Source organism: Lissotriton helveticus, chromosome 1_1 (genome assembly GCF_964261635.1).
Source record: "Lissotriton helveticus chromosome 1_1, aLisHel1.1, whole genome shotgun sequence".
NCBI classification, from domain to species: Eukaryota; Metazoa; Chordata; class Amphibia; order Caudata; family Salamandridae; genus Lissotriton; species Lissotriton helveticus.
Genome location: NC_136057.1, coordinates 1,329,544,425 through 1,329,562,477, shown reverse-complemented (window position 1 = coordinate 1,329,562,477; position 18,053 = coordinate 1,329,544,425).

The following is an 18,053-nucleotide window of genomic DNA, read 5'->3' as shown; positions in this document are numbered from 1 at the left end:
TTTTTGCAATGGCTTCGCAATTACTGAGAAACCACTAATCCATTGACAACAATAATCAACCATGCCTAGGAACATTCTTACCTGTTTTTGTGTCTTTGGGGGTTCCATTGCCTGAATCATTTTAATTCTCTCAATAGTTACCTGTCTGGTTCCTTTTGCAATTCTATGTCCAAGGTATTTAACCTCTTTTTTTACAAAACTGCAATTTTACAGGTGACACTTTGTGACCGTCTTCTGCCAAATGATTCAAAAGGGTTATGGTATCTGTTATACAGTTGTCTCTTGTTTTTGCTGCTACAAGCAAATTATCTATACACTGGACCAATGTTGATTTACCAAGTAATTCTAAATCTTCTAAGGTCTTTTTCAGAAATTCATTAAAATTAGAAGGACTCTCAGTGAACTCTTGAGGAAGGCAACACCATGCTAAAATACTCTCTTGGAACCTGAAAGCAAAAATTGGTTGACTCTCTGGGTGCATTGGGACAGTAAAGAAGGCATTACATAGATTTATTACCGAATACCACTCAGCATTATGTGGTATCTGACAAAGGATCACTGCTGGGTTGGGCACAATAGGACAACAAGGGATAACTGTCTCGTTAACCTTTTTCAAGTCCTGTACTATTCTGTACATTTCATCTGACTTTCTAATACCCATAATTGGTGAGTTACAAGGACTGTTCTCAATCTCTTTTAGAACACCCTGTTTAACGAATTTTTCAATAACAGGAATAACTCTTTCAAATGTTTCTGGTTTCATTTTGTTCTGTGGAACATTGGGAAATTCTATTCCCTGCTTGATTGCAATTTTAACTGGATCTGCATTTTTCATTAAACCCATTTCATTACCTGTAAAATCCCAAATTTTAACATTGACTGTCTCTTTCAACTCTTCAGGTAAATCTTTTTTTTTCAAGTACAGGAAATAATCTGATTTCTTCTGCTTCAAACATTGACATTGTCAACTTGTAACGGCCATCCTCTTCTTGAGTTTGAAATTCAATTTCATCTGGTGAATTATAGATTATACAGTTCAATTTACACAACAAGTCTTTTTCTAACAGATTTACAGGACTGCTGTCACTAAAAATGAATTTATGCATGTTTTTAAATTTTTCTATTTTGACTTCAACTCGTTCTATCAAGTTTGTTTTAATATGTGGATTAGTTACATCTATTACTTTGATGTTTTCACTTGAGAGATCATCAGATTCATTCCAAGATACTGGGAGTACATTTATTCTTTGTAGTCTGTTATCCTGGTCTCCACTGAATCCTGTATCTGTATTGTATTTCTGCTCATTATCATAATTTGGAAATGGCGGCGGAGGTATCTCATTCTGCTGAATCACCACCTGTCGCTGTATTTGTAGCTGTTGATTCATCTAATTTATCTCATTTTGCATCTGTGGACACCATGATTCATTCTTAATGATATTTCTGGGCGAATTTTTACACTCTCTTACAAAAGCTAAACTTGCTTTTTCCTTCTCCTTTTTCTTCGTCCATTTTATTTTCCATTTATTCAGATTACCCCATTTTCTCAAAGTCCAAATTACATCTTTTATATGGGCAATTCTACCTGTATTGTTCAAGCTTTCAATGTCCCTTTCAGTGAAATCCATTCTGTAATTTTTTTGAAACAGTTTTTGTTTACTCAAATCAATTTCTAAATCAAAAGCCATTTCTTCAACAGCATCATAATTATTTTTTGTTTTCCAAGTAATGCCTTTGCAAAGAAACAACAATTAATCATCCTGATATGTTTTTAATCTGTCTGTACTGATTGTACCATTTATTAATTCTTCTAAAACAACCTTTAATTTTGCAACATCCAGTAATTTGTACTCATCAGGCTGTGTCAGATCAATCAGGTCGACTTCAGAGTCCTCACTAGCTGGAGCTGGAGTCATCACTCTCTCTTGCTGAGTTGGAATCATTACTGGCTGACTTTCAGATACATTCGAATAAAGTTTTTCAGCAAAATTTTGAATTCTAGAATTTAATGGGACCATTAAAGCTGTGGAACTAATTTCATCTTTTCTAAGCACTGGGAGAACAGGTCCAATTATCACAGGAACTGTCACTGCTTCCATGTTTCTGGTTAACTGTTCAATTAAATAATTTGTAGAATTTACATGACCAGGAATATTAATTCCAGAAGTACTAGGCATCTCATCATACCTTTCTGTTATAGGTATCTGGGCTGAGGCTCTATTAATTTGAACTGAAACTCTTGGGGTTACATTAATCTGTTCTAGGGTTCTGCTCGAACTTGAACTTCTGCCTTGGTCTGTAGACACATTACCATTTCAACACTGATCAATAATTTCTACTTTCTCATGTTTATAATTTACATTTGTTAATTTGGGAATCAAATTTTCATTAAAATTTATTTCATTAAAATGTATTTCTTTTGGGGAAGGTGGTGTTCTTTCAAAATGTATGTCTTTTAAAACTGCATCTTTATTATCAGTATTTTCATTATGCTTACTAGTTACTTCATTATTCGCCTGTTTATTCATTAATTTGCTCTCACATGAAACAACAACCTTTTCATCATGTTTAAATACATTTTTCATTTTCTGGTACCAGGAAAACATTTTCTCTTTCTTTAGATAATAATTATCCATGGTTTTTTTTATTCACCTTTATTAAATTAATCACAATAAGAAAAATATATTCACTTTATTGGCCTTACAGCATCTGCTAACCAATACGCGTTATTAATTATTTAAAAAAGTCAGGTGAAGTTGGATTTTACACTATTTAACAGGTCTTCCTGCCCTAATCAATAGAACTTCTCTCTTGCTTGAATACTCGATTTTAATTTAAAAGGCAGAAAAAGTGGGCTGGCTAAAAACACCAATGAAAACAATTTAATAAACAGAGGCAGAAACACCTGAAAGTAACGGGGCGCTTATAAGATTATTTTGCGCACTTTCAATGGAAGGTCAACTAAGGGAAAGGTTTGAATTCCTCTATTCAATTACACCGCAGCATCTGAACTCGATGCAAAAGTCAACAAATCTCAGAATCCTCCGTCTTCTTGCAAGAGTCAATCAGCCATGAGTTTCATCTCATCATACAAATCAACCTTGCTTGTAACACTATCAGCCATTCACAGCGCGGCTGCAGTGACGTACACTACCGCTGCAGTCTCTCTTTCTCCCCTCGCGCTCCTAAACAGCCCCTCCTTTTAATAGCGCGTACTTTGCCCGAAGGCTTCAGAACGCCTTATAATTACTTTTTAACAATTAGTAACTACATTAAACAAACCATTTGCCTGCTTCCCTAATAAAAGGACAGTAATTTTCAGACATTCAGAATTACATTCATTTGAAATAGACGACGCTACTTCCCCAGGATCTTTTCTATCGCATTTACACATATATATATATACTGAAGAAATCCCTATTCATGCATACTTATTTTCTTCCTTAGGACTCTAACCTTAAAAGAAAACCTCTTTTGCCAGTAAGAAAACGAAGTTTCTTACCCTTTACACAAGCTTGGATAAAATTCTACTACTCTTTTCACAATGAGTTTTAAAACAGGCTCTGAGTCCCTATACTCGAAAGCTACAATTTCATAGACAATCCTCACTATACATTCTACCTATCACACCTAGAACCCTAAACTTGTGTTGTACGTCCACAACAATAGTGATATGCGACGATATCACCTTTTGAAGCAAAACAAATGAACTGTGTAACCTGAAACCAGCGTCACACTACTCTTGCCATGGCAAACCAGGAATTTTTCACACTGCTGGAAAAACCCTTACAACTACATATAACAATCTGACAGAATCAAAAACTCAACATATGTTAAACATTTATCCTATGAATATATCAACATATATGTATCATGTATGTAGCATGTATGTCAAAAACAACATATAAACCGTACGCTGCTACCAAGGAATTTGATCCAGCGCTCCTACTAAAATTCTGCATAAATGATTCTATCTACCACCACCAAACTTACCATATAATACCAGGCCCATATCAACAACAGAGCGACTGAATCATGAGGCGATTAGATCTATATATGTTGTTTAAACAATTCACAATAAACAAGACCAGCTTGTCATTTTGTAAGTTTATTCAAACATATTTATGAAAACTTAGGTTTTGGAACTTTATTAAACAAGTATTAGAAAATGTCATAAAGAAAGGTTTATTCAGCATTTATGAAGAGAGCTTGATTCAAGAAATATTATTCATTAACAAAAATAAGTGAAAATGAGCATTTCCAAACCCTAACTAATTCCCTGTTACTACTCTCATCGCCTGAAAACAAAGTCTTTATTAAAGTCTCCTGTCCTTACGTGCGTTCGTCCATCAGCAGAACACGACCCTCTGGAATCAAGAAGCGTAGGCAAATATCTGCTCTTTGAGCCAATTCTTATACCCTAAAACTAAGGCTAAACTAACTATTTTCACATTCCAACAGCTAAATTCTGGCTCCCCATTGGCTGAACCACCTCATGCCACAGTAAATTGTGACATCTTCCACCTTAGGTCCGGGCTTTTTCACTAACCCATTGTTCATGCAGAGTCCTGGCGACACTTCCTTAGGCTGCTACATTTTGTAGCAAAGATGTTCATGTAATGCACAAAAATGCCGCGGCACTTCCTCCCAACCTTGACCCTGTCCATTCTGAGCTTCCCGTGGCACAATAGACTTTTGAAACCAACTTAGCAAAGACATTCATAAGAAACCTTTCCACTGCCACATAGCTTTATTTTGCAGAACCAGGCTCCTTTCCATTGCAGCTCACCCACTTGCCTTATTCAGGCAGGCCCCATCATGGAAACTAATATTAAACAAACACAAGGCATTGATTAATTAAAAAACTGAAATGTATTCTGTTTCCCACCCCCCTTTGCTAAATGTTAACCCATTAATTATGTTACCTAGCAAAAGCACATTTAAGCAGCATATATTACCGTTGATGTACCAATCCGATCTGGAACTGCATTTGTCACAGAAATGACAAGACAAAAGCACATTTAAAAGTACATGCTATTATTTTTGACAGCAGCAGTTAGTATACAACAAAGACAATAGACAGTAATTATTGTATTATTTCTTTTTGCATTTTGCACAAATAAGCATAATGTTAGTCACATGTGTTCATGTTGCACAGTTTATTCTAGGTTGATTTAATAACATGCAGCAAACATATTAGTTTTATTAAACATTTCGAAAGTCACTAAAGACCCACCTTTTCTCCATATAATGTTCTCCTCTTTTCCTACCCCACTGTTCCCAGTTTTACCAGCGCCGGGACTCCCCGCTGGGGCAGCTGTGCGCTTTATAAAACACACAAATAAATAAAAAATAAACATTATGGAAGTCTGGCTTCACAAGTCTGAACAAAATATTATTCATTAACCTGCTCCATCACCAGGGAGGTCCCTACTCTTGCAGGCATGTACGTCTAGTTGCCCCAATGACAGAACACATGTTCAGTGGCAGCGAAGCGCCCCTTCTGCATGGGCTTCTGGGTGATTGTCTCTGACACTGCAAACTGCTGATTAAGTCTGATAGAGAACCTATCGTAGAGTGGTGCCTGACACATCTAAACCCCACTCACTGTCAGTAACCTCAGGTGCCTTGTACAATCTCTGAAGTGACAAATTCCCTCTCCCTGTCTTCACACTCGCTGCAGCTGTTACTCAAAACTAATTCTAAAGCACTTTCCGAGTCTGTTCTTTCTGTCGGTATTGTGAGGCAACCTATTATAGATGGTTTCTGTGCTACGAGCGCGGTGATTGGCTGACGGTCGACAGCCTTAGAGATGATTGGAATGCATATCCGGTGACATAGTTTTGTGCGAGAGCAGAGTGGTGCAATTTGCAAAAATGCTTCAAACCCCGTCATTCTGAGTGTTTAGTCTCTTTACAAGTACTGTGTGCACCAGTAAACTCTGCTAAAAACTCTTCAAACTCCGCTGGCCGAATGGAGTCTACTTCCCAGCCCTACTTAGGATGTGTGGAAATGTGTGAGATCTTCATTTGTATTTGTTAGAACTAGGATTTCTGGTTGGCTAAGGCTTGCGCCAAAGCCAGGCAGAAAAGACCACTCTAGTCAGGGCAAGGGAGTTACACGCCAAAGATAACCCCTGCTCACCCCCTTGGTAGCTTGGCAAGAGCAGACAGACTTATCCTGGAGGCAATGTGTAACGCATTTGCACACGCACACAGCAATAACAACCCAGGCACACTACAAAAGCAACTCCACACAAGGTTATATAAAAATAACTTTTGTATTCTTAAAACACATCAGATAGTAATCACACCATATACATTGAGCCAACTGGCACGGGCAATATTCACAAGGGATTATTTACACAGGACAGGGCCACGGGCCCCCACGGGGATCTGCGAACTAATGCCCCCCTTTTAACAGTTGTGGCCGCCTGGTGGAGAAGTGTGGCTCAATGGTTAGAGCAGGCAGACCTTGATGCAGAGCTCTGGCCAGGGACCAGGGTTCGATTTCCGCCTCGGCGGGTCTCCGGCTCATTAATTCCCCTGACTGGATATTCTTGCCTCAGTGCCTGTTCTGATCATGGGTCCCACGCTGCAACTCTGGGCAATAGCTTGCTTAGTCTCCACAAAGGCCCCAAAAGCGCTGGGACGCCTGGCTGCACCTGGGGGGTGCCCAGGAGTGTATATTTCCCAGGAAAGCCAGGAAGGGTTCCTAATCGGTATACGGACAGCGCCGGGACACCTCCGGTGGAGGTAGCTGTGCGCTTTACAAATTCCGACATTTACATTTATTTACATTTACAGTAAATATGCCCCAAGAGCGGGCGGGCAATGGGCTCGGTGGAGCAGGCTGGCTCCTAGACCAAAATCATGCCTGCCTCGTTGGAGCAGCCCACTGCAATATGGGGCCGCTTGAAGCGCTACAATGGCACTGGGCTGTGAAGGGCACTAAACAACGTGGAGCCCCCACCAACCGGGACACCACATGGACGAAGCCCCCACTCACCGGAGCTTTGCAGCGGAGCTCCTCTTCACTCGGGTGGCGGCATGCAGGGCTCTGGGGGCTCCCCTCAATTCGGGGAGTCCCGCCACACCATCTCTCCAGGGTGGGGCGCAACAGGCGCCTCTTCACCCGGTCCCCCGTCTTGGGACCGGGACTTGGAAGAATGGAGCCCGCGAGGCCCGGTGCAGCTTCTGCCCGGCGGGGAGAAGCGGAAGAAGAATCCGCCAGACCCCGCCCATGTCCCAAGGACTGCGCCTGTCTTCCGGGTCGCGCTGGAGCGGCCCGGAGACAGAGAAGGATCCGGCTCCCTCGAGTTCAAGGACAAAGGTAGAGGCGGGCTGTGCACCGGCACAGGACCAAAATAGCGGGGTGGGTACCCGTACCAAACATTAAAATAAAAGTGAAGACGCAGGGTGGGCACCTGCGTGCTGGGCCATCACAACACGTGAGCATAATGCAGGGTGGGCACCTGCAAGGAGAACACCAGAAATAGGCGGCTACGCGGTGGGCGGCAAAGAGAGGCGCTTGAGGCAATAAGGAAAGCGCTCTGTAATAAAAGTTAAGCGCTACCTCAGCAGGTTATAGCCCCAGCACTCCCAAGGGGGAATTGGAAGGCACTCATATGAATAAAAAAAAGTCCAGCACTCCCCAAAGCGCTGTAAATCAAGTCCAGGGACAAAGAGAGGGAGCCAAAATGCAGGGCAGACCAAGCATTCCCTTGATGGGCTTCCCTGCTTAGGGCAAGAAACCACGGACGCGGGCCCTCAACAGCAGGGACACCTTACGGTTTCACACCACTCTGAACCAACATGGTTTCCTCTGAAAAAAAAACTCAGGACCAACTAAGCTACGCACTGGTACGCCCGAGTTATCCACTGCCAGGACCAGGCCCTAAACCATCCAGATACCACTGGTCGTTGCCAATCCACAGAGTGGGGGGCAGTAACTCCTGGCACACAATAGCCAATCTCCACTCTTCTTCTCAGTGTAGTTCAAACCTACCACCTGAGGTCTAAAATCACTAGTTACACCGGGGTCAGAGACGAGGACTCTCTCCCTCTGCACCCCCTTCCAGAGCACTATACCCTCCCAACTGGAGTGGTACCCCTAGAAGGCAAGACCAGTCAGGATACTGATTACAGTTGCCCTCTGTTTTAGACAAATACCTGGAAAACCAGGACTTCACGAGTTTGACACCTAACTAATGTGTCGTGCGACAGTCTGCCTGACGCAGAGCTCACTACCTCCTGTCCACCTGACAGTGCGTGAAGATGCTCCAGGACAGAAGTGGCATCACCATGGCCAATCCTTTGCGACACAGCCCTTCTGGCTGGACCCTGGCCCACTGGATCCTCCACTGGGGACTCTCTCCCCCTATCCCGCCTCAATCTGGATTTCTGTACCCTTCACTTAGGAGCGGCACAGCCAGACACCAGAACTGATGGAGGCCTGATTACAGGCACTCCCAGCCCACCTAACAAGGGAGATCCTCCTCAAAGAACAGTCAAACAGGTCAGACTTGGCTCCCTACCTGATGTTCCCTCCAAGAACCATCCAGTACTGGAGACTGAGGTGCGGGCACTTTGGGACACAGCCCAATCTCACTCAAAGAAAAATCAAAGAACTTCCACACTTCAAAAGGGGTTGGCGAGACTCCAGAAAACAATTACGGGGCAGGATCTCGCTTCGCGAACGGACTGAAGCACCCTTTAACACCATTCACTGGCTAACCAATCACCCAAATGAGCCCATACAGCTCCTAGCTAGGGGAAGTCTTCCAGCCCTCCCAGGCCAGGCAAAAAAGGGTCAAAAGAAGAAGTCCTCCAGGGATCCAGGGGCTGGGCAGGGCCCAGGGAGGCAAGCCTTCCCCTGAGCCCCAGCAGCAGCACGCCCCTGGCAGATTCCAGTCCAAGACAAGAACATTTACTTGGGGTCACAGCCCCTCTTTTATACACACAAATCCTTTGTCTTAGCAGTGTAGGCAAGGGGAGAACCATATGCAACTGGTTCTTGAGCTCTTTGTTTTGCCCAGCCCCTCTCCATATTCACAAGACAGGCCAGGGACATCAGACACACCACAGGGGCTGGAGCCAGCATTGTGGAGGGAAGGCCCAGCCCTATTCAGGTCCCAGGTGCACTCCTCCCTCCCATCAACATGCAGATCTCTTCATTCACCACCGGGGGAGACCCATCCTGACTCCTGGAGCCAGGCACACCAGCCAGCTCCAGCCAATTACAAGCCAGACAGTCAATTCACATTCACTGCACAGACATGCCAACTTTTAGAAGTGGCACTTCTACACTAGACACAATACATCTGCACACATCATCGCGCAGCATTTAATCTCACGAGTTCGCACATATCAAACTCGACCTTGCACTCCCTACACATCAGGAACAACCATGGACACACACATTCCCCATGCATTCCTATGGGAGGGCAGGCCATCTCAGCACACACACTCAGAGTGCGCACGCACTTTACACTGGGCCACAGTGCTAAAGTGCGGAGAGGCCTAAAATCACTACCACCATGCCAAAGGCTAAAGGCAAAAAGTTTAGGGGTGAACCTGCCAAAAAGGCCCAAGTCCAACTGTATTGCATGGGAAAATGCCACCGCAAGGCCCATGGTACACATCCTTATCGTAGGGTGAGGGAATGCTGCACTTTGCTGTGGCTTACCTTACTGCAACCTATGAGACATACAATGCCATGCAGACAGACTTTGAATTTCCACATTGATATGATTTGGGGCGCTGCTCCAACAGAGCATCATAAAAAGTGATACTCCATCAGCACAGTTGACTTGTACATGTGAGTCACAGTGGCGTAGGCGTTCTCGACATGTGTGACTTGTAGGATTGTGTTGTGCATGCCATGTAGTATGGTGCAAGTATGTAGTAGCACACCAACTATGTATGCACTGTTTTATTCAACCCAATACTGATATGTCAACATAATCCTACATAATTGGCTGTCATGTGGTCTGTCATGTGCTTGAAAAGTACTTACCAACCAGTAGGCCATTCCAATAGGTCCTATTCCAGAAGCGCTCATTGATGGTGGCATGCCGGAAGATGAAGGCGTCATGAGCACTGACAGGGAATTCGCAAGGACATTTATAAAGAGGCTCAGATGGTCGACGTTTGCCTCCTCATTCATCAAATAGGTGTTCTTCCTGTTGCGGTAGATGTGTGATATTGCCGCTGGGGCAGTCCATTGCCCCAAACAACAAATGTGGAAATCCTGCAATGCCATAAAAGCCTTGCTTTTTCTTCTGTTGTTGCTGCGCTGTGTTGGGTAAGTGGAGGTAATGGGATGTGAGACTTGTACTCCTGCCACTCTGGCTGTGATGGGTTGGAAAGTTTCAGATGCTAGCATATGCAGGACAGCCAGTAGCATGGCCTATGGAGGTATGCTGGTACTGTGCTGTGATATTGGCTACAGCTTTGGTGCAATCTGGTGCAGGAGCGGACAATGGACTGTGGCGGTGGTCATTGTTTCCCGGGTGCTTGAAAATGTAACAGTAGTAGATCCATGGCATAAATGAGCTTGAGAAAGTGATTTGGGTATGTTCTGCTTTTATACCAGTGCTCTTATGTTATTTTTACACAGTAAAAAAAACTGCTGCTAATGGGACTCAGGACCTGTTTTTTCAAAAGTAGTGCAGTTCTAGGAATTCCTTGTAATTACGGTTGCGTCAGTTTTGCAATGCTTTTTCCGGGGCAATTCCTACCTTGTATATCATTAACGAAAACTGGCAGGTCTGGCAATAAGAAAAATTTGCCCTCGAAGTGAAAAAGTGATGCAGAAGGACTCTAGCGTCACTTTGTAAATATGGTGCCAAAAAAAGCAGCCACAGCGTCAGAAAAGTTACACTGCTGCAGCGTTAGATCCCTCTAAATTTGCACCATAATGTTTACATAGAATGTTGCCAGCAGAGAAGAACATCTAACATTCTTTTGAAAACCAACCCAGCTGAATAATTCCAACACACCCCTTTACTTTTTTTTTTTTTTTTTTAAAAAGGAGCGTTGTAGGAGGCGCTAGGGGGCGCACAGCGGAATGGCTGCCTGAACCGCAGCTCCGCCGGGCGATCACCATCGGAGGGATCGACCTCCGCCTTCACCACGCTGTTCCGCTTTCCAAACGCAGCAATCATCGTGTGAAGATGCAGGGTATTGGCGACGGGGGACATTTCGACTAACGCTCTGGTCGAAATGACTTTTAGCAGCATTTACTGCAAAGCGCGATCACTTGCCTGACAATATGGCCGCCGTCGGGACGTGAGCCCAGGACATACGGGGCGACGCGTCCTCTCTTCAATCTCCTGCGTTACCTGCAGCGAGCCGCGGTGAGAATATGAGCTCAAGACCTGTGCGCCTGCAGCATTTGATCATTTCGCCCCAGTAAGTGGTCGGAGGACCTCATAGACGCCCGGACTCAACTGCCTGACAATATGGCAGCGGAGGACTCCTAAGCACCGGGATGGACGCCTTCGCGCCAAAACGCGCTATAACTGCCGCACTGCTCTGGGGGCTGAGAGGAGATCACAGTCAAGCAAGCGGACCACTGTGCACACACCAGTGCAAACTGACCTGACCAAATTGCTGTCATCGACCACACTGCCACCTTGGTACAAGTCCAGCAGTACAGACTACACGCTACAGTGACGGTGGGTCATACATGGTAGAAGGCGACCCCACAGTGTGCCACCTGTAAAAGGTTCCCGGACGGTGACGCAGGCGATTATAGACATCACCACGCCAAACTGAGGTGAGAGTGCATAGATCGCGTCCTCCCCTCGTAAATTGCGCGGTCTGCTGTGCTGGGCCCGGACGCCTGATCGGTGTCCCGCGAGCGTGCTAACTATCTGTACTGAGGCATCACGGCAGCAGCGATAAGAACAACGAGGGCTTCTGGGCCCGCGCTCAGGAAGACAGCTTCCCCCTCCACCACCATGGGTAAACCTGATAAACAACAACCCAAGATATCATTCGACGCTAAAAAGGCGACAAGACCGATGGACGGGACGGCGGAGGACGGCGGTGCGACCGAAACACTGCCCAGTACCAACATGGAGAAGATTCTGCTGGCGATCCAGTCGAATCTACAAGACATTAATGGTAAGCTTGATAATCTTACGTGCAGGATGGATGGTATGGCCGCCCGTCAGGAAAAACATGGCGAACGTCTGGATGAAGCGGAGACCAGGCTTTCCGCTGTTGAGGATGAGGCGCGGACCTCCACTACAAAATGCACAGGCATGGAACGTCTCTTGGAGGTGATTAGAGCTAAGGAGGAGGATTTAGAAGCGCGCTCGAGGCGCAATAACGTCAGAATAGCGGGCCTGCCGGAGACGACCAACACTGGGCGGATGGAGCAATTTGTCGAGAACCTGTGTAAAGATCTCTTTGGCGCGGAGGCCCTATCCTCGGTCTTCATAGTGGAGCGGGCCCACAGATCGCTAGCTCCCAAGCCACCACCTGGCGCCACACCTAGGCCTATTGTGGCGAGAATTCTCAACTACCGTGACAGGGACACGATCCTTCGGCTTGCACGGGAAAAGGGCAAAATCACCTATCAAGGCAACTCCCTCGAGTTCTACCCGGACCACACGGTTGCAGTCCAACAGGCACGTAAGGAGTACTCCTCAGTGAAGGCCAAGTTGCGGGATTTGAACATTGTCTACTCCATGTTATACCCAGCGAGGCTACGAGTGATGTGGAAGGGGAAGGCAATCGTTCTGGCATCACCGAAGGCTGCGCAGGACTTTGTTAAAAGGACACAGCGCGAGGCGAGAGAGGACTCGCAAAATGACCAGCACAGAGACTCGGACTGAGGTCGTTGCTGTTATCCCTTGTCCTAAAGCGGTGAGTTTTGTGGTACTATTTCACACTCTGGATGGCCACGGGCCACTGTTGACTGTATTGGATGGCTCGGTGCGGGGGCATCCACATGGGGGGGGTACATATCGCTATCAGCTACTACCTGTGAGACACTGGGACTGCCTCCAATGACACGATCAGGACTAACGTACGACTCTGTTATTTCCCTTGATTTTTTGTTGCTTTTCCCCTGTGGCTGACCCTGGCCGCACTATCTGCCTATCAGCACGTTATCCATGAGGCCGGAACGGACTGCTGCAGTAACAGGTGCCGGAGGCGGTTAACGGGCCCCCACCCCTGGCGATAGCAATGCATACTTAGATCTCGGGGTCCATAGGCCGCGATATGTGTACAGGACTATCACTTACTGTGAATTACCGACTTGGGATGCAGACTCCGGCTAAAGTCAGTCCATTTGCTTGTATGTTGGGGTGTTGCCCATGGGCTGCGTCACACTAAATGTAGATGGCACCGCACTTCTAATGATGTCGAGCTTTCGCGGTGGTGCCCTTACGACACTGCTGCTGCTTGGATAATCTTGTTGAGATGCGGTGGTGATGGAGGGGGGGGCGGAAGGTTGATCTCTAGTATCACGCATATTTACAATTGTTATAGTATCGCCGGAACCCGACCACCGGGTGTAGAGTTGTGCTCCTAGCGGACCTCCGTAAGGGTATTACCCACTAAGTGTTCTAAATATGGGCACTGTATTGATGCAAGTTCTTAGTGCGAGCACTGAGTTGAAGGTTATGAGGTTGAGGGATTTGTGCTCTGAAGGGGTATGGCTTCGGCAGGTTGGGGATGCTGGAGTGGGTGGGACTTGGGGTGGGGGGATGTTTGACTGTTTACAAAGACCGAAGACTTTACCAATGTACACATTATTGGATTATACACGGCGAGTGATTGTCATTGCGGCTTATGATCACAGTGAAGGGGGGGGACGGGTTCTGGACATGACCCTTGTGTGTGTTGGTGTAAGTGGTGTTGCATTACTTATGAGCAAAAGGTTCTGGAAGTGAACGCAGAGTTGGCATGAACGTCCTTACTTGGAACATACGCGGATTCTCACGCCCTCAGAAAATTAGACAGGTATTCGCTAGCCTTACCAGATGGAACATTGACATAGCATTCCTGCAGGAATCACATCTCGCACCACACACTCACGCCACATTGGGGTCGAGATGGGCGGGGAGATCCTACAGGGCATCATACTCATCTTACTCCCGAGGGGTGCTTATATTGATTAAGAAAGGGATCGAATTTGAGGAAAAGCATGTAACGCATGACCCGGCTGGCAGGTATGTGCTGGTGTCAGGTACACTGAGGGGACAACACATCACACTCCTTAATGTATATGGCCCGAATACTGATGCCCCGGAATTTTATCGAGAAGTTTGGGGACACATGCAGAAACACAATACCACACACATGTTGTGCGGGGGGGACTGGAACGTGACATTACGAGACGGGTTGGATCGCTCCTCACTATCAGTGGAACAACACAAACAATCTAGACTAATGGTGGGTCACATGATGGAGGATCTGGCCTTAGCAGATCTCTGGCGATTACAACACGGAGACGCGCCTGGCGCTACACACATCACTGCATCTCACAATAGTTGGTCCAGGTTGGACTACTGGCTGGGGTCCAAGGACATGGCACTGTGGGCTCGCACGTTGCAAGTATTGCCACGCACTTTGTCGGACCACAACCCGGTTCTGTTGCAGTTGGACATTCCACATTATGTACCCCCCCTTTTCAATGGCGTTTTAACTCCCAAGCCCTGACAGACCCAATATATGTTGACACATTGACGAAAGCGATCAAAGACTACTTCGCTATTAACTCTCAGACTACTGAGGACCCATGCCTCCTCTGGGAAGCCTTTAAGGCCACGATAAGAGGTGTCTGCATTAGCACTACTATTGGAGTACTCAAGGACATTAGGGGTCAGATTCGTCGCTGCGAAAATCAAATGAGGGACTTGGAACTACAATACGAAACAACGCGGGACATCTTATTATTACCCAGATTGCGCGACTTAAACACTGAACATGCTGATTTTTTAACATCGGAAATTAAGTACTTAGATCGCAAGCATACGGCTAGAGCCTTTGGAGAAGGGGGTAGACCAGGGGGTGTACTGGCACGGAAAATATGTGAAGGTCGGGGACAGTCAGCGATACTACGAGTTAAATCCAGGGAGGGGGTACTCCAAACACATTCCACTGACATATTGCAATGTTTTGTGGACTCCTATAGCACTCTATATCAATCTCAATCAACAGCGGCCGAGGAAGAAACATATGATTACTTGCATGATGTGGCAATTGGCTGGCTTTCGGACGCACATAGGGAATATTTAGCGAGGCCAATTACTGTGGAAGAGGTCACCGAGGTGATCTCTTCACTCCCAAACGGAAAAGCACCGGGCCCTGATGGGTACACGTCCGAATTTTATAAGAAGTTTGTAGATGTAATCGCCCCCTATCTGGTGGACATGTATGGTGCATCTTTTGAGAAATCACTGCTCCCCCCCACACTACGGGAAGCCATGGTCATTGCACTCCTAAAACCATCCAAGGATCCAGAACACTGCGATTACTACAGACCCCTGTCCCTGATCAACGTAGACTCGAAGATAATAGCTAAACTGTTGGCTGTCAGGCTGTCCCCTTTGATGACTCGACTGGTCCTTCCGGACCAAGCGGGGTTTGTACCCACTAGGTCTACCTCGCATAATACCAGATCCCTATTTGCATTGGCACACTACCTGAAACCCTCGGTTAGAGCTGTGGCTGTGATGCTTGACGCTGCGAAAGCGTTCGATTCAATTGAATGGCGTTATATGATAGCTGTCCTAAATAGGATGGGTTTCCCAAAAAGGTTTGTCCAATGGATCTCCTTGCTATATACTCAACCATGTGCAAGGGTCCGGGTTAATGGCTATGTCTCAGCTCCGTTTGACATTGGGCGAGGAACAAGGCAGGGCTGCCCCCTGTCACCCCTGCTCTTTGCGCTGGCGTTAGAGCCCCTAGCGTGCATAGTGAGACAAAATTACAAGGAATCGGCGTTACAATTTATGGCTAGGCCGATACACATATCGCTCTATGCAGACGATATGCTCCTGTACGTGCGCGATCCAGAAGTGCATCTCAACCCGATACTCAGAGAGTACATCCGATTTGGAGGGCACTCAGGATTAGCGATCAATTGGTCCAAATCCTCAATAATACCTCTCACAGACACCACAGATCCCTTTGAGGTTGATTTTCCACTAGAGTGGCAGCAGGATCCGATTCGCTATCTGGGGATCATGTTTCACAGAAATCCGGACGAAGTCATGCGAGCTAACTATGGGGTGGTACTTTCCAAACTGGACGAGAAGGTCCGTCGGTGGATCCACTTACCTCTATCGCTTGCTGATCGAATAGCGATCGTCAAAATGAACGTTTTACCCAAGTTACTATATCTTTTTAATAATATACCCATCACGCCAACACGAGAGGTCTTCCGCCATATAAAGTCACTGGTACTAACCCTGATATGGGCGGGTAAACAAGCTCGCATTGATTTACAGACACTGACGCTCCCGATTGCCGAGGGCGGCTTTGGGGTGCCTGATTTTCTACTATATTACCTATGTGCCCAGGCACAGTATGCAGCATACTGGTACCACGAAGTCCCCTATCTTTCTCACGTGGCTATTGAGGAGGGAGATGCCCATCCTATCCCCCTATCCGCGATATTGTCACACACCAGACCGCCACTGCATGCGAAGGATATCAACACTGTCGACACCACGATTAAAGCGTGGAATAAGCTGGGGCAGTTGGCTCACAAAACCCCGTTATATGCACCGGACATGCCATTGCAGTATCATCGGGCGTTGTCAGTCACTGGAGAAAAAGTGGGGATGTCTTTGCTGACTAGAGCTGGAATTGATAAGATGGGTGACGTGTTTCAGGAAGGCACATTTCAGGACAAAGACCGATTGAGTTATGTCCAAAACCAGACTCCTATGTTTAGATTCACATATTATAGGTTAATGAGGGCATTGAGGGAGCACTACCCGTCCTTCCCTGCGGAACCGGAAAGCCTGGCACCCCTGCAGATGCTGATCACTACAAGTGACCTGTCACACTTGGTGTCCAGACTGTACACTGCTGCACAATCGGAAATAGCGGGCCACACACTTAAGGCTAAGGGGAGGTGGGATGCGCTACTGGATACACCACTAACAGTTGAGGAATGGCACAGCTCCTGCGCACTGACACAGATACTGACACCAAATGGAAATCTGAGAATTATTCATTTCAAGTTCATACATCAGGCCTACTACACACCGACGAAACTGCGTAAATTTGGGCTGCAAGAGGAAGACAAATGCAAGCGTTGTGGCAGGGAGGGTGCGGATTTTGTGCATCTGGCCTGGACTTGCGAGAGAGTAGCGGAATACTGGGAAGAGATTACTGCCAAACTCACGACCATGTTAGAGGAAGAGGTACAGTGCACGCCACAGGTCTGTTTACTAGGTATTATACCCCAACTCAGAGCGCTAAAGCGCAGATTCTGTGCAATCGCCTTGTTACTAGCGAAAAGACAGGTGGCGCAATGTTGGCACAGCCGTAGGGTACCGACTACAAAGGTGTGGCTGCATGACATGTCCATCTGCCGAGATAAGCTGCAAACGTATGAGGAGGACCTACCAGTGCACTCGAGACCAAAGGATATATGGTGTTTCTTAACTGCCTACCTAACCTCACTGCAGGGAGATGATGAGGATTAGATTGTCCTACAGAATGCGCTGATGTGTGTGATACTGGGGAGAGAGTCGGGGGGGCTGGGGGTCACGCTGGGGTGATGCTGGAATACTGTTCCACTTACTGTATAGGTCGTGTATGAGATACATGCAAGGTCTTAAGTTGGGGTATGTTTACTGTTAAATTGTTCTGTCATGACAAAATGTAAGACTCATACTGACTATTTGCCAAGAATCCTGCGGAGGGCATACCAGGCGGCTCGGCCTGGAATTTCCGCACTGCATTGCATGACTGACCTATTGTTTATTGGATAAACATCATCGATAGCGGGCCGGCCTCAGGGTTGTAGGCTCAGGCTGTGTAATTTGCTGACTGTGAATAAAGGTCTTACAAAAA